Source organism: Erithacus rubecula, assembly GCF_903797595.1.
Source record: "Erithacus rubecula genome assembly, chromosome: 5".
NCBI classification, from domain to species: Eukaryota; Metazoa; Chordata; class Aves; order Passeriformes; family Muscicapidae; genus Erithacus; species Erithacus rubecula.
Window position 1 is genome coordinate 65,764,306 of NC_136687.1, and position 25,480 is coordinate 65,789,785.

Sequence of the window (25,480 nt, forward strand, 5' to 3'; positions counted from 1 at the left end):
ATCCATTCAGTGAAGCACACAAATGGACTAAATTGAGTGGGCTGCTTTTCTTCCAAGATGATTAAATATTTGGGTCTGGAATGAAAATTAGATCCACACTGAACTTTCTATTCCACTATTACATGGCTACACTCCATACACACCACGTTGAGTTTCACTAATATAAATACACTACCTGTATTTATATTTTTGGAGCTGATGATTTAAAGAAGTGGACACAGCTTAAAGATCTGCATGCCATTTCCTACTTCCAGAGGAAAAAAATTAAGAAATCAACTGAAATCTGGTCTGTCCTGATTAAGTACATCTTGGATGAGAAATAAAACTCGGTAGCCAAAGTTTCTACTTAAAAAACACAGGCAAACTAAAGAGGCTCTCAGATTACAAAGAAATAATACAAACTCTGTTTTAGCAATGATTTGCAACTTACAACAGGGTTGTCCACAGGGTATGAACACTTCTTGGCTTCCAGAAGCATTTCACATTTGCTAAGAGTCATCTGATATTCTATACCTTCAAAAAAGCAGAATACACATAATTTTCTAACATATATGCAAAAATACTAAAACTTCATATAACTTAAGTGGTAGCATTCATTTTTATGCATACTGTGAAATTTTTGTTGTCTCTTTTAATCTATTTTTACATTATAGCTGGACTATTCCAATACTTTCACTTAGCATTCCTGCTGCAGAAAAATCAGCATTACACTCTCTGCTTCATTTGCTGATGATGATCAAGGTGTAATTTGGAACACTTGACCTTACCAGAAAAATTGCAGCTTTTTATAGCATCAATGGAGTTATCATTAAAATCCCTCAACACTGTTTTGCATTGTTTGGAAACAAGCTGCGTGTAAGAGTACAACACAACACAACACTATGTGCTGTGCTATTTATGTAACTGTTTTCCCAGAAACCACATTTTTCCTCTCATTATGTGTATTTCTCATGGCTCAGGAAGCAGACTGGGTGCAGTGGAAGGTTGCCTTCCTGGAGGCAGTTTTCTGCTTGCTTTCTCTGAGGTTGTGTCGGGAGGCTTCAAGTGTCCTACAGCCCCTTTCTATGGCCAAGTGCCTTCAGGCTGCTTTCTGCTCTTTAGTGCCAGGTCAATTCAATTCAGCCTTGCTGTTTGCTAGAGCTCCCTTGCCATCTTGCACACCAGCATTGTTTTAGGTGCTCTTGACACTAAATCAGTTGCATATTTTCATGAGAGCATTGTGAAGCTCTCTGCAGTTCTCTAGACAGATTCTTTAAAGCACCACAACAGGAGAAAAACACAACCACAGGGTCCAACATTCAAAATTCTGCTACAAGGAGCAGGGCATGCAGGTGCTGGGGTCCACTTTGAGTGATGATGTCCAGATTATTTTAAACACATCAGGTAAAACATTGGCTTTTATTCTAATGTGTCATTATATCCACTCGGATAAATTCATTTATCCATCTCAATGACACTGCTTGTTTCAGCTTGCTTGGCTTTAATTCAGGCCTGAGCTGCTCTGTAATCATTTGTTCAACTTTATGACATTAGACATTGTTGACTAATAGCTTCATTTTGCTGAGTTTCCATTTATTACTGTCACTATTACAGCAGGATTTAAATTTTTGTAACTTGCCTATCCTAGCGTGACTGTAATTTCATTGACATTTAACACTGATCCTGAAGGCTCCTCTTTGACTGTTTGTCACCTAAAGATCAAATACTTTTGCTGCTGACTTTTAAAATCAATTATAATCTTGCAGGATTTGGCTCAGAGGATAACCCAAAGTGAAAGGCAGAGTCTTAAGAGAGAGAGTTTCCCAATGCATTACATGAGATTGATTTTTCATGTTCAGAAACAAAAGGTCTGCTAAAGGGAAAAAACCAAACAAATCCAAACTCCCCAAACCAAACCAAAAAACTTCAACTCTGAGCCAAGTCTTTTCTATGATACTTGAAAGATATGCATAAATCTGGTTTTCAGTCACTGAAATTTTAGAATCTGGTGTAAAAAATTAAATGCACATCAATAAATCCCTTTATTTAATATTATGAAAACATATACTTAAGAAATATTTAAACTACAATTTATCATTTAAAAAACAATATTCTTCTCTCTGCTTTCCAATATTCACAGTTTCATGAACTAGATGTGAACTAAATCTCCAAGTTCAATAAAAACATAGAGGCAAAATGAAGTAGTGTGCTGGGTGAATTTCCATCAATAGATAACCAGATAAAAGCTTTCACTTTCAGAGTCGTTCCTTGTCTGTATAAATGACAAATACAGATTAATGGAATCCTCAGGAAAGGAATAATACAGTATCTTAATGGAATGAGCAAATGTTTCCTTGAAAATACCCTTTCACACTATGAAGCATAATTGTTCTTTAAATTCCCAGCGAGAGCATACATTTGCCTCACACTCTGAATTAGGTTTAAAAACATTTTAAGGCATTGAATTTAAAAACTGTTGGAGGAATTATTCACATATGGGTAAGCAGGAGGGCCACTAAAACCAGATTAAAACTAAATATATTTTAAAGGCAGATTTTATCAGCGTACTGAATAATCACATCAAAGAGACATTAAAATGCACAATGTTGTGTAGCAATTCTCAGGGATTGCTGCTGTTTGACCACTAATTGGGAGAATCTGGGGGAAAGGCAGAGCCAGGAAGCACAAACAGGTGAGGGGAAGGTGGAGGAGCTGCAGACAGAAAAGTTGCCCAAGTGAAGACAAGGCCAGATGGGCTGGCAGAGAGGCCCCAGGTAATGGAATTGCTTACCTGGGAGCATGTGTGAGCCAGGAGCTGCAGGACTGCCCTGTCCTTGTCTTTCCAGGAATCCTCTCCTCAGCCCTTCTGCTTTTCAGCCTCTCCTCCCCATGCTGAGAACCTCCCTGCTAATGAGAAAACAGCCCTTCCTGGGGGACACAGGGTGACCTTTCCAGATGCATATATTGACAGGGAATTCAATTTCTGAACTATTAACACACAATTTTACCTAAAAATGACATCTCAAAGTATTTTCCTAATGTCAAAGTTTTCTTCAGAAAATTGAGTATTAGTGTCTGCTTTAACCACATTGGAACAATTTATTACATTAAACAGGACAGCACATTTTGCTTTAAAAATAATGATTGCCGACTGCATTTTCTTAGAATATTTCCATCTGGAAATTCTGACATTTTTAGCACAAGAACTTCAACTTGCTGCAGAGCTGTGCATGTCATTATCTAGTTACACACATTCCAATTAGTCCATCTTGGGAGAGGTGTTTTTCAGCTCCACAGAGAAAACTGGAGGGCAGGCAATATTGGAAATAGGAAGGCTCATGACTGAAAGAAAAGGAACCAGTTCACTTGCAGAAATGCAGTGCTTAATGCAATCAAAAATGCCATAACAAAATATGTCAAAATGTGTTTCCAAACCAATGTTCTTTGAAATCTCCATGTGCCAAGGGCAGATGTTAAAATTTTTGTCTTTCTGGAAAGAAAAACAAATATTAAAATGTCCAAGAGGAGCAAAATGTGCAATCTTCTTTCATCTGCTTGTGTCTACTCCCCATTTTAGGACACAGCCTAAGTAATGCAGGCCCTTAGCAGGGGTGCGAAGGTTAAAATAGTTAAAACCTTATAATTTGAACTCCACAGGAAAAGTTAGTGTGACAGACATGAATCTGGAGAGCCCTATCAGTGCAATGAAAGTTTTACCTGGGGTAGAATCTCTGTAATTGAAATCTAAATACAGATAAACATATGTATTATTTGACTGTTCACACACATACAAGACACTAAAAGCAAAACCACAAAGATGTTCTGTTGTCAGAGCTCAGCATTAATTTACTTTCCAATTCCAGTCAATTTGTTATCACAAATGCTTTCAATTAAAATGTTTTATTTGATACAGGGGGAATTAAAACAATCTTTTTATTCGGATGATAGACATGCACTTAGCAGAATATAAAATTGTGATTTAATGGCTACTTAATGGTCTGAAGCTTTAAATGAACAAATCACAAATTAGGGCTTCTGCAGCCTTTTATGCTTTCCCATTTGGATCCTAAAAAAACCAATTTGCATTCATTATGTAGGTCTGATATAGAATACCTTGCTCCCCAGTGACATCCAGCTGCCTTCCAATATTTGTCACAAGACAGAGCTTGATACTGGTGCCTTTGGAAGAGCTTCTGGTTTAAGGTGTGGGACACAGCCTCTCCTTGAACAGAACAATTCCAGTCTTCTCCAGGTGACTCTAAATCTCCCTCAACACCCAGACTGAATCACACTAAATCTATTCCTTTGTCTGCAGTTCAGTTCATCATTCCAGACCAGGCAGTAGGGATGGATCTTGGAAACCCCCTCTGAAAACTGAGCAAAGAACCTGGGTAAGTAAATGGCAACATTGCAGTGAGACTATATGAATGAAATTCCTTCCCCAAAGCGTTGGCAAACACTGCTACTTGAATCAGATGCATGAGTTACTCTCCCTTCCTTCCTGAGTCACTGTTGATTACAACACATCAGTAATTTAGCAGTTAGGAAAAAACTCATTAAAAATAACATGCACTCACACATATATTTATGTGAGTGCTTAAAGATTCATCTTGGGTTAAAAATATAATTTTTTGATTGAAGTATTTTGAGTGAAAAAAAAAAGGAAAAATGCTAAGTATTTTGTCTCTGAATAGAGTCTGAACTTTTAAAACAGAATTTATTGCATTTTTTCTTTCAAAATATGTAATTCAGTGCATTCTATAAGCAGCAGGTTTTTAAATATTGTTACCAAAAAGAAAAATAAGTGTTCTAACAATTGTGTTCCATTCCCTGGGGCTTTTTTTCCCCTTCTGGGCATTCTGAACTAATCCCTTTCCTTTAGCAGTGGTACCTGCAGGGAGGGTGTGTCCAGCTGGCCTCAGTGGTGCCACAAACAGGCACTGCCTGTTTGCTGATCCCATCCCTAATGTGGTGTGTTTGCATTTCCCCTGTGCTGCATCGTTAGTGCCCACCCTGCTCTTACAGGCACTGTCATCTCCAGGTCATTTCAGTCATTTCTGCCTCCTGTGCAGTTTCCTCCCATTAAGGAGCTGGGTTTGCAATAATTCTCCCCTGGCCAATTACTTTTGGAAGCACCATTGTGCCTTTGCTCTTGTTCCCACTCTTAGATCCATTTTCAGCTTTTTCCGTGTCGAAAGCCTACCAGGATTATATAATGACAATATTACTATCTCAAATGGTACCTGAGAGCCTACATCCTCCTATTTCAAAACCACATTATATTTTTAAAAAATAATAAATAACCCCATTTTAATGTCACAGAAATTTATATGTGAATCCTCTGTCACAAAAAACTGGTCCAGCTGCCTCTGGGACTGTCAGCACAGTAAATAGATGGCATCAACAAAAACAAGCTCAGCTGAACAACATAATTCTCCACTTTCCAGGGGGGAAAAGAAAACTGCAGCAGCAGCATCTCATGCAGACTGATTTTTGATTAAAGAACCAAAACAAACCAGTGAAAAAAAGAACAGAACTTATTATTGTGCCTTCAGAAATCCATCAGCTTACACGCTTCATATCTCTGTCACCTGTTAGGGACTTTGATATTTTAAATGAAATGGTCTATGGTAGCCCACAAAAAAAGAAATTTGCATAAAAATCAAGTGCTATTAAATGTTCTGACTAGCATTCATTCCCTTTTGCTGAATTCACAGATCACAAATTGTGAAACAGACTAAATTAGAGAAGTGACAGCTGAACTACTGTTGGGGTGTTAATGTACACCAGTCCTGTGAATGAGTTTTCTGGAGAGGTTAAAGCTGAACTAACTTTTCACACTAAGAAAGGCTAACAGCATATTTTGTGACTTCCAGATCACTTCCATATGCTGTGCTGCTTTAGGCATGCAGTCCCTTCTTCTCCCAGTGAGGTAGCCAAGCAAATGTATCCAAACACAGAATGCACCTTCAAATAGCTACTGAATTTTACTATTAAGGAATAGCAAGTACAAGTATTTCTAAATTAAAATAATTCATGTAATGACACCCTAACACACAAGATATCTTCCAGTCAGGGGGAAATTTTGTATATTTTGTATGTAGATATGACTTAAAATAGACTGTGTAATAAATGTTACATGAGAAGTCAAAATTACAGGGCTCCTCCTCTAAGCATCTCAGAATATTTTGTTCTTAAAATACAGAGAATTAACCCTAAAAGACTCCAAAGTTCTCTCTAGCAAGTTGTGCTTAACAGTGAGTTTCTTCCAGAGCTGCTGCTTTCTTTGTGAGTTTCTTCTTCTCATTTCTCTGCCCCTAATCCCTTCTCCCTTCATCACTCCTCCTTCTTCTGAGTTTGGGTTATCTCAAGACCCAGGTTATATGGAGGTTTGTTTTAAAGCAATGGAATGTGTCAAAGGGGTTCAGATATTCTGACATCTGGGCTTTATGCACAGAACTACTGCAATTCCCACAGTAACTGATCCTTCAAGGCAGAGGGTCCATGGTGACTGAGAAGAGCCAAAATGAAGGCATGCAAACAGCTCCAGTAACTGATTTACCCCAAAGTGGCTGGAATTCTTTCTGCACACTAATTATTCCTGTGTTTTGCATAGTTTGAAAGAACCATTGCTACCTCCCAAGTTGCTCATGAGCCAATAGAAAACACTGAAGCAGGTCCTACCTTAACTTCAGAACAGGCTCTTCTGAAACAATAGTGCATCCCAGTTTCAGGGGAATCTTGATGTTGTTCCAGCACGGAGTCAGACCATGCCTGGGAACTCCTCCCTGGTTCCACAGGGCAAACACAAGCTGCCAAATCCTGGCTCCAGTGGCATTTTGGCAGGAAATTCTAGAAATCAAGAGAGCTTTGTGAAAGCAAGCTTTTCCATCTAAATTTTCAGTATTACTATTTAATTTGCAAGTTCTCTGCCAAACTCTCTTTCATGCAAGTCCATTTGCATTATTCTGCTGAAGACTGACTCAACAGAGGAACAAGAATATTCTAAGAAGTCACCAGACACAGGAATGGTAGAAAGCCAATGAATAGTTTCAGAACTGCCTAGGATTGATATAAACATAAGGAAGAAACAAAGTGTTCCAATGAAAAGTTCTGACCAAGAATCTTTCAATATCATGGATTTGCAAGCAGGTGTTTAACAGCAGAGGATACTAAAAGCATTACAGCTCCTATCTAACTGCACAAAAAATATGCTTATTCACTTTTTCATCCTTAATCTTTTCAATATTTTCTATTTCTGAAATATGGGTCTTTTTAACAGAGTGCATCAAGGTGCTATTTTGATACCTATAGTAATATCAAATCTCCACTAACCAGTGAAAAAATATCATCAGTGATAAAAATACTCAGTCCTTGAAGTACTGAGGGCATATCACTGAGAACAGATTACAGCATCACGGTGAATACATTTTACTAGTACAGATTTCTACAATACCAGGCAAATTTATGAACAAGATAATTTTTACAGGCCATATTTAGCATTTACTTTGCCAATTATATAGTAAAATTTGGGTATTTCACTAAATGTAAAGCAAAAGCAAACTGTGTGCATAGCCATATGTGAGTATAAATACATATGTACCTAAATCCTTATCAATGTTTTAGAATTTTATATTGTCAATTTTAAGACTTTTATATTATCAATGTTTTACAATAACAGCACAAGGGAGAATCTTTTTAGTAGCTCTACACAAGAACCTTTAAATTTGGTTTAAAACATTCTGGTTTAGCTCGTGTTTTATAATTAATATTAACATTTTCATTTTCCAAGGGATCATATTTGGGAAAACAATCAGTAGTTCACAAAAAGTATATGAAAGTCACCAGTATTCCAGTTTTTACAAATGTCAGCATATAAATTACCAGCCACTTACAGCAAAAAGCTACTGATACAACAAAAGAAATCACAGAAATATCTAAATATTCTGTGAGCATTTGCAAATGATTACTGCCAAAAAAGGGATCAGTACAAATATTCTTCACACATAGAGAAAAGACAATACATAAAATTACCCTTCAGAGTCCTGTATGTGTTTCAGCTGGTGAAAGACTTACTGAAGTTTTGCTAAAAAACTTCTTTTAAAAAAACCCAGAAATTGATATCAATACTGGAAACTTTTTTTAAAAGGATCTCAGGATTTTGACTGACACAGGTTTTAAGAATAATATCAATATTAATGACAACTTCTGTAAAGGAAGTTACTTTGCATTGAGCATATAGAAATGGAAGCAACTTTAAAAAATATTATACGATCCATCATAATCCATTATTTAATTGGAGTGTGTTAGGCTGCTTTAGTTCACAATCCACTAAATAAGTCTTATTTCAGTTCTTAGTACTTTTCCTGTTGTGAAAAGAAAGGTTTCAAAAGTTACTGATGAACATTCAAACACGGAAACAATACAATTATTTTAAGTTATATTACTGTTTCTGTCCCTTTAGAAGGAGTAACTGAATTTAGAGAGTGGCAAATCAAGGGAAGTGCAATTAGACATTCCAATATAAAAATTCCCACAAAGTTTTGATGTTGTTACTGTTGCTGTATTGCCAGAAAGCAATTTGTTCTCCTACAGAACTCTAAAATCTGCACTCAGAGCAAGGGAAAGAATATGCTGAGCAACCAGCAAGAGATGCACTGAGCTGGATTTATTCAGGGAGCTCCACAATCAGCAAAAGCACTTGGGATCAGAATAAGCACCTTCCTCAAGAAGCTGCACTGTGTGCACTCTCACTGGTGCCTGCAAGGGCTCTGAGATGGCATCTGACAAGCACTAGGCTCCATTTTTCATAAATATTTTGATAGCTTCTTTCCTCAGTGATTGCTTCCTGCGAGCCTCAGTGAAGGAAAAAGAACAGACTTGCAGCTAAAGTCATGACTGAAATTTTTCATGAGCTTACAAAAAGCAGATGCTTAGCAGTGAAAAGAGATGTTTAATAGAAGCTGTGGGAGTATTTCTTTATTCACAGGTCCTTGTCTTTCACCAGACTCTGCTGAAGCTCTGGCATTCTGGACTCTTTAACAACAGCTCAGCATTTGATGGTCAGTATTTCACCGACCTGCAAGGAAAAAAATAAAACCAAATATTGTGGGTTTTTTCCTTCTTCTTATATTAGGCTAAAAAAATGCCATTCTTAGCTTTGAAGAGCCACAAAACTCCATGTAAAAAAACTATTTCCAAAAAAATCTTTGCTTACAGTAACTTAACTGACATGTCAATTTTGAGAATGCTCAAGTTGCATAATTCAGAGCATGACAGAAAAGGCTGTAGATAATGGGAAAGAATATTTCACAAACATATCCATATCCATCTTGAGAAATTTTAAGTAAACGGAACATCATCCACTTTTAAAATCATTATTATTTACTTGAGAGAGTTATGAGTTTGTATCAAGTACTTAGGTCAAAAGTTTAGACATTACTTGGAAAAAATGGGTGCTTTTTAGCCAATATAAATTTTTGCAAGAATTTAGTAAGGCAAATAGATGTGTTCCTGTCCTTGAATTCCTTTAAGTATTGATTCTGATCCACCTACACAAAGTCCTGCATTACTCAAGGCATAACACACTTATCGCAAACATAGTTTTTAGACTCAAGAAATACATAATTTCAAATTGATCTTTCATGATCAAATAACTATCTTAAAAAAGCTAGAGCTTTCCAAATTGATTTCTGCTGCTCTAACCTTTTGCAAATCAGTTGTTTGGTACCTTTTTCTGTTTCACCTCAAAATATCTGCCAGGCTTGGGGAGACAGTGCACAACTGCACCATCAGGAAACAGCTGTTCACTTTGAGGCCTCAATCCCAAGCCATTAACATCAGTGAAAGGTTTTTATTGATTGCAGTGGATGGCAGAACAAGCTGTACCCAGGATATGTTGCAAATTGCATTTGATGTGCTCTGGCTTTTTTCCCTTTAGATACCTGTGTGATCATAGTGAAAAGCAGTTTAGCTTAATTTCTAACTGATTTTTGGAAGAGGGGCCTTTTTTTCCAAACAATTGCCTAAATTGAGTTTCTTCTGCTAGCCAATCAAAAAAATCAAAATTTTCTCTATTTGTTTCTTTTTCAGTTCATCAGCTCTCTTGGGGCCTTGCACAGTGATGCTCAGTAGAACCTGGAGAGACTGAAGATCCTACACTGCTGAGGGGTGAAGGTGAGGTAAATGAGGGAATGCATTCATCACCTTTGTTGTTTCAACCTCCTAAGCAGTAAGTTTCATGCAGAAAATTATTTTTTAGCTTTCCCACTAAATCAGTTAATTGCCTTCCCACTTAAAAAGTTAATGGGATATGTGTGAGGGAGTTGGGGCTCCTGCTGCTGCCTACACAAACGTGGTGCCATCCATGGTGGATACAGGTAAGAGCAGATTTTACATGGTGCTGCCAAGGCTTTGCAGTGACAGCAATTCCATGTTCCTGCCCACTTTGCACCTGTGTTAATGCCACTTCCAAAGCTATTAACAGGAATCTGTGCCCAGAGCAAGTCCTGCCTGCTTGAATAAGATAGATGAGAGCCAGAGCCTTTATTGCTTTCCTCCTTGGGACTCTGAGATCCTAAGTAGGTGCTTTTCTCACTCATGCCTCACCAGAAGCTGTTCTTGAGTTCGACTCAGTGAGGCTTTATTGGCCTGAAAATACTCTCACTAAAGATGCCAAAATGAATTCCTAATGTCCAGATTCTTAAAGATATAAAAGGTGAGAGACACACATGGACAGGCAATACACTTTTTGGGTTAGTCTACAGAGGACTGCCTTGCAATTTTCCATACTTTCATTCCAATAAAAATTAAAGTTTATGACTGGTATAATGTTGCTTTCATTTCTCTTCACCTGGAAGCTTTGGGAAGGGATAAACATGCTTACTTTGTAAACTTCACTGTACTAATCTTCTCTTGTCTGAATTTCCCCTTCCTGGGTTTAAATTTCAGGATATTATTCCTGAAAGATTTCCTCCTGCAATACTGAACACTCTTCCAAGGAAAGAGCCATACCCAAACATTTTGGGCCAAAGCCAGAAACGAACAGCAAGTCCTCATGGGGGTCCTGTCCCCTCCTCCCATTTCCACCCCTGGGTTATTGCTGATTTTTCTGATTTACTCACCCAAGCATTTTCTCCACCTTAAGTGGAGCTGCTCTGAAACTTCATCGTGGTTCCTATTTACATCTATTGTTATAATACTGTTTGCTAATTCAGGACAAATTCCTCAATCCTTTTTGTTTTGAGAAACCTGAGCTGCAGCTCTCAGCCTGTATTTCTACCTACCATCCTTCTTTCACCTGGCTCTGAAGGGTCTCCCCTCAGACCTGTGGTATTCTCAAGCATCAAACTGGAGCACTTTCACTTCTTCTTCCCAACTTTAATATCCACTGAACACACATCAGTGACCTGAAGTTCTTAGCTCAAGAGCAACAGCAATTGCACTTGGTACTTGCAAAACTTTGGGAAGTTTTCTACTTTATTCATTTTACTATTTTTTGGGTAAAACATTTCAGTCAAATGAAAACCAGTAACATGCTAGACTGCAAAATAACTTTAGTGAAGGTTTGTGTTTTAATTTAATGAAACACAAAACCAAAGGAAACTAGGAAAAAAGTACTAAGCCTTATCTTTTCCTTCAGTGTAACAGAAAATAATAACTAAAACAACTCTCTCTGAGTTATCCTCAATTAAAATGCTCCAAGTTTTGAATTTAGCAGCCAGAGATAAATCACTTCTGAGGAGCACTGAACAGCAGCAAAAGAAATGTCATGTTACTCTTAATTCTTTAATGTCAATCATCCTGATAATTTTCTTTTTGTACATGCTTTAAAATTCAAGTATATAAATTTTTGTTTTAAAAAGCCTTTGTATAAATGTTTTTTTTTAAATCAAAGCCATGAGTTGTAAGAACAAAGAGGGAATTTTGAGAATATTTTGGCATATATGTTCATTCCATCTTTTACATTTTGCCAAACATCATTTCTTTCATGGGTAAAAACTGTAGGCATATGTGACTGCAAACACACAGAGCTGGTATTTTGTGTTTTCAAGGTCTATAAAAAGCAGATAGAGGTGTTTGCCAAAGGTTAAATATTTCTTATCGACTTCAACCTCTGTTATTGATCTGGAGATTTATGGTAAAACTGAGTAAATGATGTGACCTTGAACTAGAGCTCCTGGGATTTAAAATGTAACTTGACCCAGCCCTATTTTATATTTTACTTCATTAGACATATATTTTGGCTTTTTACCAAGGGAGTTTTGTTTTGAGGGAGAGGGTAAAAGGGACACATTGTGATTAAAGCTGAAAACTTACAGCACTTTCTGTCATCCAGTTTGAGGTGGGCCACAGACATTTTGGCCTGACTTTTCTTTTAATGCTTTCACAATCCCACGGAGGACCCTGCATATACTTAAGGTATTCAAAGGCTCACATACAATGCAGAAGCAGTCTGACAATTCTGCTGACGTGTTTGTTCCATAAAGTGGTGAGCCACTCTAGGAAATCTCAATGGCCCATGGCTGCATTTTTAAGGAAATGCATTATTCTGACTGAAGATAGTCCATGGTTTAGAACAGCAACTACAAAATCCTGCAATGCCACTGCAAGTCACTTTACACCCACCTAAGTGTGTATGTGACACAACTGTGTGAGGGGAGAGACCAGAAAATACCATGATTGCTTCCACTGACCTGGGGTTATGGCCCTACCAAACTGAGGCAGTGATGGCTTCCAGCAGAGCTGGGATCAGTGGAAAGCTCTGCTTGGCCACTGGAGCCATCCAATCCTCCAGCCCAGCGTTCCTCTGGAACAAGGAAACATGCCATCAAAACTCCTGTGTATGTGGAACACGTCTGCCTGAAAAATTAAATATGTATGACTCTGCATTCTCCACAAGAGCTGGAAATAAAGTGTTGTAATAATGAAATATTAATATTTAAAGTAGAGAAGTACAACCTCAGAACACAATATATCACACCACAGTTTAGTCACCAGCAGTAACTGTTCTGCACTTGTGGACTAAATGTGCTGATGTAAAAAATGGAAACAGGTAAGGACTCTATTTTTACTTCCACATATCTAAAGTAAAATGAATTTATTAATTAAAGTTTGATTTGTCTATGACAATGGCTGTCTTTTTAATGGTTGCTGCTCAGCTTCAGTGTAAAATTTGCTTATCATTTAAATCAAGTTCAGTTAAACTCAAAGAAACTTTCCGAATAAAGTTAAGAAAGAAGGGAGTCCTGGATGCTTCAGGAAGATATTCGGGTGCTGTTGTATTTATCCTAGGATTCCTGGGATTTCAAGAGCTAGCCTGTCACTGTATCCATTGTCTCTTAGCTCAGATGTCATGGTTTACATGGCAAGAGCCCTGGCAGGAGCTCTGGTTTGAGGCACTGCAGCTGGAGGAGATTCCCTGGCTTTGCTGTACACAGGCTGTTGCCTCTGCTCCTGCAGGGAGACGAAATTAATCCAGCACATCCCCAACAGCAGCATTAAAGCTTGGTTTGCACACAAGAAAGGACTATTGTCAATTTAAATAATTTTCTGTGTCAGATTTATCTCAGCAGTGTGACTCCTTCAAGTTGGCACCTCCCAGCACCAGGGAACAAGGAGATAAAACAAGGGCAACTGTTGTGGCCACCCAAAAAATGGGTGACTAAAAGTAGTGAAGAGTTAAATCCAACAGTGGGATGGCAACTGGGGTAACTGAGGGAAGGAGAGGTTCTGTCTTCAACTTCTTGTGCAGCATGAACTCAATGGATAAGAAGAAACAACCTCCTTTGTAGTTTAGTCATCAGATTTGACAACAATTACATAGAAATTTCACAGCAAGTTGAGATAAGAGCAACTAGAGCATGGTGTGGCCCTCAGTAAGAGCTTGTGGATTAAACACATCCAACACTATTGCTGAGTTGGTAGTTTTAGTTCTGCTCTGGGCTTCCAGGAAGTTTTGATATTACACAAATTGTAAAATCCAAGCACTGAGGAAGCTATACCCACAGAGATAGGAAGGGGCAGAAGTGATAAGGCTAACAGAGGGCAGCAACAGGATTAGACAAAAGAGACCAGGATTAATTTTGGAGTGAGAGGCAGATACAGCTGAACTCAGAACTACAGTGATAAAATCATCATCACCATCATAGAAGTGCCTGGATTTAAAAAATACACAATCAAAAAATGTCAGTCTCTGAAAAGCAGAGAGAAAATCAGGAAGGGGAGTATGGAGAGCACTGTGAATGCAGTCTTTTGGAAGGTAATAGCTGTTGTTAGAGCTGTCAGCTATAAACCAGTCAGAAGACAGATGCACTTGAAATGTCTTGTCCAATAAAGATCCCAAATGTCACTCAAAATGATCAGACTATTTATTACAGACTGTAATGGAAACATGAAAGAAGGCATGGGATGACAGAACAGAGACAGATGGACTGTTTGCTACATGTCATTTAATATCAATCAGTGACAAGAATTTATTAACACAGTTGCTGCTTTAATGCCTTGAACAAGCTTAAAAACATTCAACACACTGGATGCTAAGTGATAATTAAAATGCACGTCACAAGGCTTCAAAAGCTGTAATAGTCTGCTGAAAATATCCAGTATAATTTATTTATCAAAAAAAACCAACCCCAAAACCATAAGAACAGACCTCACTTGGTTTTTGAAGAATTAAGGTTGTTTCTCTACCAGTAGTCACTGGAAGATGAACTGAACATCTACATTATATTGACAACACTCGTTTCAGCTTTCCCTGCACCCAACTCTGCTTGTTCCCCAAACTTTTAAGCATGATCCTTGCAAGGAAGGAAGCAGGACAGAATGAGGGACAGGAATCAGGACAGAATGCCAAAAGAACAGACAGAGCAGAGCTCCTAGGGGGGAACACCAGGCTGCTGACATCTCAAATACCACGTGTTTCCCCAAGCATAAACATCTTTCCCTTCATGTACCTTTACTTCTCAAAGCAGCTCTAATCCATCAGCACTGTGTATTATCCCATGATTTATATTGCTTCTAGGAGAATTTCACCAAACAATAAATACTTCTTATACTGAAAAAGACTACAGACCTTTTCTCATTCCCTCCACTGACAGAGCTCTTCCCCCAGTTTAGAGCTGCCAGGACTGGTGAGGATTTCTTTTTGCCACTTCTAAATAGTTATCTGTAAGCTAAGTTATTTGTGTGAAAGTATCTTCTAGGGAAAAAAAATACATGAAAAGCATTCAGAAAAAAGAATACAAGGACCTCACTATATACATTTAATTTCTAAGCTGTTCTAAAATACAAGATTCTAAATAGTAATGTCCATTTTTACCATAAGTGATGAATAAAAGTATATTAATACATGATATATTTTTAAAATAATTGGAAATATTTTATATAATTATGAAAATCTTACATTTCTCTGAAACTGTCATCTTTTCATGAAAGTCCAATAGCAGAAATTCCAATTATTTCAGTAGTGATCCCAAAGATAGTTTGTGTGAAGAGACAGTATTTCCAGAAAAAAAAAAGAAACCAGAAAAAGAGGCCTTTTTCCACCCTGCTCCTTCTCCCAGTATTCACAGCCTTCTAATGAAGCCTTTCAGCAATGTTTATACACTAATACTTAAAAACTAAAAGGCAGAAAACAAAATCTCAAATACATATTCCAGTGGGATGCTTGAGATGGAAAATTTAAAACCCTTGCAATTTTCCTCACTGAGATATTTTTGTTACTAACTGACAGAAGATTTAATGTTTGCCATCTCTGTAAAATCATTTCATCCTGAATTCTCTGTACACAACACCAAATCTGCTTGACAGCCACTACCCTGACCCACAGCTATGAAGAATGAGGGGAGATATATTTAAATGTACACCCAGAAATACTGAGGCATTTTTTGTCCAAGCCCAGTTGCTTGGCAACCCAAGCTTTTTAAGATGATTTTTTTTTTTTAAATAAGGCTCTGTTGTTTAACAACAGAGTTTGGAGATTTGAAATTGTGGAGTTTTTAGTAGCTGAGAGTCAGTAGCATCATTCTTAAGGAGAAAATCCCTCTCCCACTGAAAACTTTTCCCTCATTTCAGAAGGCAGGAATTCCTGGTTGCTGCCTTTCCTGTTCCTTTTTATTTTAAAGCCAATAGTGACAATGATCTCCTGGCATTTCCCTGCTCCTCCCCTGAGCAAGGCAGGTGCTCACAGGCTGTGTCTGTGCCTCCCCTGCACAGGATCCTTGCAGGAGCACTCGTGAGGAATGACAAACGGCGTCCATAATGCGCCGCGTCACCGGAGCCCTAATCAAATTAGACTTACTGCCTTTGCAATCACAAGTGGCTCTTCATGTTTTATGTCCCAGCACAATTTGAGTCAAGTTGGCTTGCCAGAACATTGCTCCCGTCCTCATAAAAGTATATGACAGCTCTAACAAGCATTTGGGGAGCAGGCAGGTGCGGCACAACGCGGGCACGGCAGCTCCAATGCAAACACACACCAGGCTGTTTGCCTCGCTGAAAACTGGAGCTCCATTAGCAAGCCAGACAAACACCAACAGCAATCAATTAGAGGTGATTTGGGTACGACATTCTGCAGGTGTACGGGATTAATTCTGGTCGCATTAGTTCAGCGATGTGCTAATTCTGTGGATTTGTTTAGACAGCACAGTGTGCCTCGCCTCCAGTGTTAACGGCTGGGCTTTATTTCCTACTGTGAGGAATGAGAAAGGCAAAACGCTACCAAAATTTGTTGTGCCAAATGAAAAGGCTTGTGCTCAAGTGCTTACAAAATTGCAATTCAAAACCCAGGAAAGAAAGTAGTCTGAGATATACATCATTTAAAGCTTGATTAAAACACTTACATAAGTCTTGAACCGTTAAGAATAATAAGCAGGTTCTCAGTGCATGATTTCTAATCCAATTATTTTTAAGAACTGCTAGAAATATAGCTAAGCATCATCACCTTTGCCCCAAAATCATGGGAGCAGCACAGCAAATGAATAATTCAGGCAAACAGTATTAAGAATTAGTTTATAACTATTCCATGACACTCTACTATAATCTATCACATAATAAACAGAAAAAAAACCAAGTCTCACAACTGTCTCACCAGGTTGACAATTCGGGATGCAGTTTTACATGGAAGGATAAATATGCTAATATAGGACTTGAATATTTGAAACTCATTGGAGAGAAAATTTATTATGGCTTCTAAACAATATTTGTGCTGTGCCGTCTGAAAGAACACTTTATAAATGTCAATGTTTTTGTAAACATTAAAAATGTTTAGCCTCAATCTGTTCAATTTCATTTCCCAATGCCTAATGAGTCTTGTTTTTCACCTTTGTGATTACTGTTTTAGAGCAAGGCCAAGTTGGATCTGATACAAAGCATCCTAGCAGATCCCTCACCCACTTATTTTGGTTAAATATAGGTACCTTTAGCTCAAGAAAGTGCTTTGGTTTAAATTATGTGACATTTCTCAATAATCTGTACTGAATGACATACTCAAATTTGGTTACAAATTTTCACCAAAAAGAATGGAGAAAGGGAAGAAAAAGCAGAGTCTTAATGTTCTGAGCAAAACTAATATTCTCTGAACAATACGAGTTTTAATCATTTGCACCCAGTGGAGTATGGAACAGTCAAGCAAAACCAAGATCATCTATGCCCAAAGGCCGTGCCAGTGGGAAGAGTCACAATATCAATTTAAAATTATACCTGTGCTGGTAGTGTCAGGGACCTCCAGATTTCCTCTTTTGCTTGACTTTTGCACAAAGAGCAGTGCCCTGAAAGGGCAGCTTCAGAAAAAGCCTACAGCAGCAGCAGCAGCAGGGTCAGGCACACACTCAGGCATTACTAAACCCAGCTGGGGGGACACACAGGTGTAAGGAGGCAAGGAAGCAGCCCTAGGAATGGGAACAGCACATATGCTTTAATTAGAGACCAAAAGGAAGAAAAAAACCTCATGTGAAAAATCCCACAATGCTGTCACCACAGCCCTTGGCTTTGAAACCAACATGTTACTCAAGTCTTTATTTTCCAAGTAAATTGAAATTAATTCCTGCTGAAAAAAACCCCCATATTCCCTATTTTTTCTCTTCATAGACTTGCTCACAAACAATAAAAAAGAGATCAAAGCAAGGCTCCCTGTATTCCTCCAAACTGACCTGAAAACCTACAAGAACCAGACAGTGGCTGAGCAAACCTCAATAATTAAAAAAAAAAAAAAAAAAAAAAGCTAGCTGTTGTTTGAACTGTTATTACTAAAATGCAGTGTTCAGTGATAACTTAAGAACAAAAGGATCAGATCAGAGCAAGGACATGAGAGATTAAAAATGCAAAGTAATCTTCAACAGAATTAAAAACTGTAATTAAATGAAGTTGCTTAGTGATATAAATGCTGGCCCTTAGTGATCTTTTGGAAATGTGCCAAGTTATAGCTCCATTTTTCATTCAGAAACATTGTTAGACACTTACTCAGCCTGCACCAGTTCAAAGCTAAATGCAGTGAGTTACAGCATCCAGCAGCTGAGCTTCCAAACCCATGACTGGTGCCAGAATTTTGCTACAAACTCGTCTGATAGTGTACAAACACTCTGAAGCACAGAAATTAGTCACTGAAGTCATTGTTCCAATATCACTCATTCCACATGTTACTCATGTCTCAGCCCTATTCTCTGTTTTGCAAATTTTAGAATCCAGTCACATGAAAAAAGGCTTCCTTTGTTTCTCACCACAGCATGGTTAAGGCACCTTCCCTGGAAGGAAACAAAATCCCTCAATGACACTTCCACGTTTTGGCAATCCCACACACCCAGGGCTAGCAGATGGACCTTCAGAAATCATTCTGGGGAGGACAAACTTAGTTCTGTCTCTCTGAAGCAGTTTTAGCACTTTGCAACTTTTCCCTGAATTCACAAGGGCTAGATTTTCCAATAAGAATGTTGAGGAAAAGAACAATGTCTGCCACACTCACCTTCTCCAAACACTATTACAAGTGTGAGGAAAAGCTGCTTCATCCTCCCTGTTTTAGGCACAGATCAACTGAGAGGCAATAAAAGCACACAAAGAATGCAGAAATATTTACAAATTGCTAATATATTTTCCCATTTTAAACCATAATTTCTTGGGAAAATGGCCTATGTCACACAGATGAAGCCTACATTGATACTTTAAATCCACTTAACCCTGATGATGTTTAACAAGTAAAAACCTGAATGCCAAACATCCTGAACAAATGCTGTTTGCATTACTTTTTTTTCAGATATTTTATATGAATACACAAACAAAATTTACAGATGAGCCAGTTTTTTTGAGGTAGCTCAAGAGTGGAGATTTGGAATAAATCCATAGCAATCTAACAAGGAAGAAAACACAAACAGTATGAACATTGCATATGAGCCACTGCTTAAGAACAATCAATAAGCAATTATTAAAGTTAACCCACTTAAGAAGCAAATAAAAATATCAACTCAGAAAAAATTAAAAATACTTTAAAGCCAAGTCTTATTTTATATGTAAAAAATGTTATCTGTTCTCTGCAGAGGAAAAACAGCTGTACCCTGAAATTGTTTCATAAACCAGTGCATCTCCCATTTAGCTATTTTATTCACTTCTCAATTTCCAATTATTTATGTCAGAGTTTAGCAGTGGAACTCTGAACTTGTGCTGGCTGATCATAAGTTATCTCAAATATCTGATTCCAGGCAAGGATTAATTCTATAATCATGGCAGCTCTTTCAATATTAATCATGTCTAGACTATTTTTTTAAGATCAAATCTAGAATCAAATTAATGGCTCTTTTAATTTACTCATTCTGTTTCCTGGTTCCATTTTCTTATTAAAGATGTCAACTACTATTTGAACATTTGTCTGAAAAATGGCAATGTCTTGGGAAAATATATCTAAGTCTCTTTGCATATCAGGCTGACAAGGCACCAGTAAGAGGAAAAGTTGTAAAAAGACTTCTGATTCTTCATCAAACATGTTAGTAAAAAACCCCCTCAAATTAACATAATTCAAAAGTACCATAAAATACCTACAACTTAAAAAGAAAGAAAATATTTTAAAGTCTTCTACTGAGATGTCAGGAATGGAAGCTTTATTTTCAGTGCTGCTGCAGGAGCTTTTCAGATCATGCCCACACTCCCATGTGCTTACCAAAAATCCAATCAATATGCTTTTGGCACATGGCAAATATCTCATGCAAAAATATGTTGAACTGTTTCAAAATTTGCAATAAACTGTATTTCTCCTATATTCAGTTATGCCCACTCTAAAGAGAAATCTATGTTTATTTGGTTGGATTTTTTTAATTTACCTTGAAATTTGTGTACAGATCAATTGTTTACAGAACAATTTCCTGAGCAAGGACAGTTCTCAGCATCAGCAGATTTATGTCAAAGGCTGCCAACAGATGAAGTCATTGAAAGAACAAATTTATATTTATCAGAAAATGAAATAATCTTGCAAACCTCCTTCCATTTAATCGCAGAAGTCCTGCTCTCCTGCCTATGATCCAAGCACCCATGGGGATTAAGAGCATTACAAGAAGAAACACTTTGCCCAAACAAATTATTCTCTTACAAACACAGAAGAGAAAGAACACCAGATGTTCAAAAAGAATTGGGTGTAGAATTAAGAATCAAAAAGGATGATGAATATGGACCATGAAATAGAGCATTAAGCAATGTGATAAGCATCTGTTGAGTAATAAATCCAGTCTTTGTGTAGTTCTTTCTTCAAAGTGAATTTAATGGGAAAGTTTTTCAGTCAGAAAATACTGGTCCTTTTAAGAATGCTATTTCATGTGTTAATACAAATAATCACCTACCACCAAATAAAACACTATTTATCTAGGAAACAGAAGCCTTGCACTTTTATCAACTGATACATAAATGACTGCTCTTAAGAATATACAATACAGATGGGAAGCCACAAGTGACCCAACTCATGAGAAAACACAAGCAGAGACAGAACCCTTGAAAAGCATGTGCACAGTGGATTTTCATCCCAGGTTTTCCCACTGAGGATGCACAGCTCAGGATGGGCATTCTGGCATCACTGCAGGGACCTCGGCTAAGGCCAGAAACCTTTGTGAATAACAAATGTGACCTCCTCAGAATCTTAAAAGGCATTCATTTCAGTACATTTGCCTTGCACTGAAGTTTTAGATAGGGAAGATGTAAAATCTGATCATCTCACCTTAAAAAATCAGCAAACTCTGGGCTTCCTCCTCAGTTCATCACACAATTTTTCATGAGGAAAATAGAACCATATGGCCCATGCTATTTTAATTGTTTTGCATATTAAATACAGAATAATTAATACTTCGTCTTTGTCCCTGTAGGAGACCAGAGGGATTGAGTGGCTCCAAACAGCCAGGTGGGAAGCATGGGGGAAACAGGGCAAGATCTGCAGAGGTGGGATGTCACTGCTCCATCCTGAGCCTCAGGCAGCCTCTGTGCACACACACAAATGGAGGCTGCTGAACATGGCCTAACAAAATGGCGGTCTGACCCCACAGCTGACACAAAATGGCAGAGTGCACCACAGCCTGACACAAACAGGCAGACAGACCCCCAACAGACTGACACAAAATGGGGGAGAATCTCATAGCCTGGCACAAAATGGCAGAGTGACCATGCAGACTCACAAAAAATGGCAGTGTCCCATGGCCTGACACAAACTGGGAGAGTGACCCACAGCCTGATACAAAATGGCGGAGTGTCCCACAGCCCAACGCAAAATGGCGGTCTGACTTCCCCATGCCCTTACCCAAAATGGGGGAGTGACCCCACAGCTTGACACAACACGCTGGACTGTTCCTGACTGTTTCTCTCTCATGCCCTCACCCAAAATGGCACTGACAACCCCATCTCCCCATCCCCACCCCACATGTTGGACTCTCCCCCTCACCCAAAATGGCATCGACACCTCCATCTGCCACTGCTACCCCACATGTTGGTCTGTCCCCCTCATCCAAAATGGCGCTGACATCTCCATCTCCCCACTCTTACCCCACATGTCGGTCTGTCCCCTCACCCAAAATGGCACCAACACCTCCATCTTCCCACCCCCACCCCACATGTCAGTCTGTCCCCCTCACCCAAAATGGCACCGACACCTCCATCTCCCCTCTCCTACCCCACGTCGGTCTGTCCCCTCACCCAAAATGGCACCGACACCTCCATCTGCCACTGCTACCCCACATGTTGGTCTGTCCCCCCACCCAAAATGGCACCGACACCTCCGTCTCCCCACTCTTACCCCACATGTCGGTCTGTCCCCCTCACCCAAAATGGCGCCGTCACCTCCATCTCCCCACTCTTACCCCTCATGTCGGTCTGTTCCCCTCACCCAAAATGGCGCCGTCTGTCCCTCAGGGCGCAGCTGAGCCCAGGCAGCCCCAGGGCAGCGCAGCAGGCAAAGCACAGGCCCGAGCTCTGAGGCTGCCCTGCCATGGGTTCACAGGCTCACCGCACCTGCAGCCCAGTGTTTTCCAAGAAAGAAGGAATCACTTTTCTACCAACAGAGACCACCTGGGCTCATGCCAGCCCAGCTTTGCCTGGCAGCCTTTGCTGTAGGGTAACAGTGTAGGACAGCAGAGAGTGGCTCCAGCAGGGAGAACAGGAATTGCCCAGGTGACCCTCTGGGCTCCACACACTGGTTCAGAGTAGAGAATTCTACTAGAGACCGAGATATAAAACTCCCATATGACAAGCAACTAAGACTCACATCCATGAGAGAGTAACCACCAGTGCCTTTGGAAATAATGCTCATTTCCCTGGGGCGTGTCCTATCAGCACCCTGGGCTCTGGACTGAAGTGATCTGGAGCTTGTTTGACTCATTGCTCTGGACATCTTCAGGTGAACAGTGGAATCCTCGCTTTTCTATCTGGCTACAAGTGCTTGTGCTTTATTCCATCCCTGTTGGCCTAAATGTGTACAACTCCTTTCCAAAGTCTCAATTCACAGTCTGTATTTCCATGCTGCTCCTTTAGAATTGCTTTTATCGGCAAATAGCTGTACTCTGAAGTCAGTATGCAAGCAAAATACCTGGGAAGTGCAGGAATTCAGTTCCTCTATTAGTATTTGAAGTCACTGCTCAGGTTTTACTACCCCTCTGCTCTGAGCAAACTTTTCCATCTTTTCCTTTTATTCTAATGATGGATTAGAATTTCTAACTTAACTTCTAATACCAGAATGTGTTGCTGCTCATCTTTCACCACTCAGTTTTGGATGTTCATTCATTATTTAACTTCCCACCTTCTTATTAATTTTTATCTGTTTTCTGCAGGTGATTAGACCAGTTTTGTTCATCTCTCACTGAACTGCAGATCAGCAGCTGTTGCACTGCTGTAACAGCTGTAACAGATCAGTAAAATCATTTTTCATTATTTCTTAGCTCCTGGAAAATATCCACATCATGTGAACACCTCAGTGTCTGGACATAAAACCCATAATCTCTACAAACACAGAATTAAGTTGCAGTATTGTTCTAGGTCAGGCCTCACATTTTTTGCATTAATCAGCAACACAGAAATACATGTACCTGCTACACCCAGAGCACAAGGGTTCTGTCTTGCAGCATATTCAAGTGGAAGACACAGTCTCCCCTGGCAGGGCACAGCAGGAGGAGAAGTGTCTCACTCCCTTCAAGTGCAACAGCACTTAAAAATCATCAACTGCAACTCACCCTCATCAGGCTTGGGGAACACTTCACATTGCCTGGAATAGATTACTGGGGAATGAAAACCACATTTGGTACAAACATTTTCTGATATGGCAGTGTAACAGGAAAACAGAGCTAAGACTGGTTTTCACTCTCATATCTGAAATCCAAATTCACACTCTCCCTTTCTCCATCCTTCCTTCACAAGCTGCCTCTAGCTCAGTCACAGTAACAAGAGAAGAAGTGTGTTTCTAGAAGACATAACATTTAAACTTACATCCTTCTAGAAACATTAGAGCTCAGGTACAGGCCTGCTGGCACAAATTACTAACTTGCCACATTTCTGAGAATTTTCATATGTAAACAGGGTACTGCAAAAAAATGGCACTGCCTCCTCCAATAATCAACTGTTTAAATGAAGCAGATCAACATACACTTTACTGTAAAAATATCCTATTATTCTATATGTGGCCACAATATTATACAGCATTTCTGTAGGGTGGAGGGAATAGAAATTAAATTCACAACAATGCACAAAGTCATTTAAGATATTGCTGCAAGAGAGAGGAGGACATGTACTTTATTGAGCTTGAAGCACTTATCTCCAGAGGCTTAGGAACAGTTGCTCAGTGCTGTATCTGTCATACTACCACAGTGACAATTTCCTCCCTTTATTCCTACTCCAGGGTTACTGAGGGAGTGATTGCAATACCTTTGGAACCATTTGCTGTGATACAATTAGCAAAGAGAGCAAGTGAAATCCCTTCCTTCATCTATACTGCAACAACCAAGTCCAAAGAACAGGAATTTGTCTGAAACTTGACTTACCTGAATGATTCCAGAAAATAAAAATACTCAGCCAAATACCCTGACATACAACAGCACATGGAAGCAGTGGAGATCCAGCCCATAGCAGACCTGCAGAACTCCTGTGCAACCAAAGCACAGCAGAGTGGATCTCTCTTGAAGGAAAATGTGCAATTTTGAAGTAAAAGCTGTTCTTTGAGAACAACACAGAGAACATAAAACTGCAGTGAGCATTTAGATTTGAGTGCAAACTCTCAGCTATTTTTTCCTTTCCTTATGAGAACCATTTCAGATCCAGCTTCAGATATCTTCATGCTTTTTGAGGGCACTTTCATGCAAAATAACTGGTTTGACTTTAATTTTTTTACAAAGTATTTTACAAGTGAAAGGAGGAAAATACTTAAATACTTGATGTCTCTGCATTTCCAGGAAACACTGAATTAAGTCTCAAAAAGCTAATGAAATCTTGCTTGAGGCATGTTGCCCTTTATGAGGGTCATATGAGTGCCCCATCTCTTTCTGGTATTTATGAACGTGACTTGAACAGAATTCTTTTTTTTTTCCCAAAAATTAAAATTTTCCCAAAGCACAAACACCACATTGTTTGAGAACATATTTCCTGTAATTCTTGCTAGATCCCAAGGTGCAAATCTCACACAGAAATGGCAAATTGTTTGTGTGGGCAGAGGCTGGGTCCAGCTTCAGTGTACAGCCCCCCATGGGAGCTGAAGCAATCTCAGTGCTGGATATAATGAGATTTAGGAATTCAGTGTGTCATAAGGGAGCCCCTGAAGGGGTGAAATGTGGAAGTCAGATTTAATGATTTGCTCATGTTAATGCAGCATGCTTGAAAAGATAAAGGTTGGTTCATTCTGGTCTTTTAAAGAAAAAGGCTTTTTACATGGTTTTTATATAGTGAAATTAGATTCTGTTCACACAAGAGCCTAAAAGCTGTACTTCTATTTATGTATCTTAGCATAATTAAAGAATTTAAAATGTCAGGTGCTACTAATGTTAATTCTGAAATCATACATGTA

General features: G+C 38.9%; 1 long non-coding RNA gene across 1 annotated transcript; it reads right to left on the reverse strand.

The window, feature by feature from the left end:
• Positions 1-455: 455 nt before the first annotated feature.
• On the reverse strand, positions 456-17,818 carry LOC306802865. Its single transcript, XR_013774498.1, has 7 exons — positions 17,680-17,818; positions 15,053-15,178; positions 12,675-12,787; positions 6,664-6,831; positions 4,093-4,353; positions 2,771-2,907; positions 456-513 (listed from the first exon to the last, which is right to left on the reverse strand). It is a non-coding gene; the product is annotated as an uncharacterized lncRNA (long non-coding RNA).
• Between the last annotated feature and the right edge of the window lie 7,662 nt (positions 17,819-25,480).